The sequence below is a fragment of the Solanum tuberosum genome, unplaced genomic scaffold (assembly GCF_000226075.1).
Source record: "Solanum tuberosum cultivar DM 1-3 516 R44 unplaced genomic scaffold, SolTub_3.0 scf00007, whole genome shotgun sequence".
NCBI lineage: Eukaryota > Viridiplantae > Streptophyta > Magnoliopsida > Solanales > Solanaceae > Solanum > Solanum tuberosum.
In genome coordinates this window covers 399,356-401,446 of record NW_006238933.1, presented here as the reverse complement: position 1 = coordinate 401,446, position 2,091 = coordinate 399,356, and positions in this window count along the sequence as shown.

Genomic DNA, 2,091 nt, shown 5'->3' with positions numbered 1-2,091 from the left:
GCAACCTTACCAACACCATTCCAAGTCTCATATAAGCCTACCAAACCGGGACTAAACTTCTCTACTCACTACACCCTTTAAGGTGAGATTATCAAGCAAGCCTAACTCATGACCATCAAGGACACTCAATGACCTTACCATCTAAGCACATTATCCCCCACTTGGGGTAAGCCTATACAAACTCTTTACAACATCACTTCTTTCAATTCTAAGGTTGGGACAAGTCATAACTAAACCTTCACACTCATCACACAATATGATTCTAAACCATGGAGGATTACACTTTTATCCTCCTTTAAAGGAGTTTACTCACTCAACCCCTCTAGGCATCACTTAAACACTACTATTCATCAAAATCCAACACATCATATAACTCATTATGGCTAAGTTGAGTTATACCAACAACCACATATAGCCATAATTAAACCCATGAATACTAAGGACAACACAAAAGTTCATCATATCCAATTTATCAAGTCATAAAAGACAAGTGCTACCGGAATAGAAGTAAGCATGAAACACATACTGGAAGCAACACTAGGAGGACATTCTTGTTCACCTCTAGCTTGAAGAGCATCAGACCTAATTTTCTTCCTCTCTCTTCCTCTAGCCCTAAGTACCGGTCAATCTCTCATTTTGTGGTCACTCCCACCACAACCATAACAATCCTTTGTGCCGGCTAGACACTTACCATAATGCTTCCTTCCACATATTTTGCAAGTAGACTTAAGTAACACTAATTCACTATTGCTTCCTCTTTTAGGATTAGGGTTACACACCCTCTTTTGGCCACACTTTGGGGGAAGCTTTGGAAGAGTTTGGCCCATAAAATCTTTCTTGAGAGGAATTATCATCACCTAATCTATACCTCTTTATTCCTCTAGACCTCTCTTCAAGTTTCTCCCTTTCAAGCAATTGAGCATGGAACACAAGACGATCAATATTCATATCACTCCTAAGCATAACCATACTACATTCTTTTGCTATCAAGTCGGATACCCCCGACACAAACTTACTCATCTTCATTTTAGGGTTGGCCACTATGAATGGAGCATATCTTGACAACTTAATGAACACCCGAGCATACTCTGTAACACTCAACCTACCTTGGCGAGGGTTAATAAACTCAAGTATCTTAACCTCTCACACTTTTAAAGGGCAAAACCTATCAATGAAACTATTCTTAAATCTTTCCCATTCCATGGGGCCCACTTCTACCCGCGTCGCTCCTTTTTATTGACTAAACCACACTAGAGCAACATCCTTCAATTGGTAAGCGGCCCATTCCGCCTTCTCTATCGGAGGTACTCCTACAAGGTGCAACACCCTAGATATCTCATCTATAAACTCTAGAGGATCTTCCTCTATCCTTGACCCATAGAATTATGGAATCTTTATCCCGACTGGAGCCAATAATAGGAAATGGTACCTAATCTTCTCCTTAGACACATATTCCCCTATAGGGACAATAGGAGCTTGAAGAGGAACCTCTTGCTCCACTTTGTCTCCCTCATTCCTTTCAACATGAGCCCTAGAAGTAGTCATATCCTGAAAACCATAGGGCATACGTTAGGAGAAAAATCTAATAAAGCTAAACTCTAGGGCACGACTTAGAGAATGAAGAAGTGAAGTTTCCTAACATCCGATAGCCTCCTATTCATAAAATGTGTCGCGCTTCACATTTATGAACAAGACTCTACTAGATGTGGTTTGAGAAATCCTAAAAACCATCCCAAAAATCTTATGCTCTGATAACATGTTTGTCACGACCCGGGGTTACCCCCTAGAAGTAACACGGTGTAATTGACCCCGAAGGGATCACATACATGAACATTAAAGCATAGGAAAATAGTGCGGAATTTAAAACTTTTCTTTACAATCGAAGTCTCTTATAAAATGAAAGAGAACTATGGCACTATATCTCAAACCATCTATTATACTTGGAATAAAAATCTTGAAATACAATCCTAGGGACATAGCCCTTACAACCAAAGTCTAAAACATAAAAGAAAGACAATAAAGGACATATGGTCAAGCCCTCGAATACAATGAGGACTCACCAATCTTCTTCTTCTTGATCTACTATGGTCC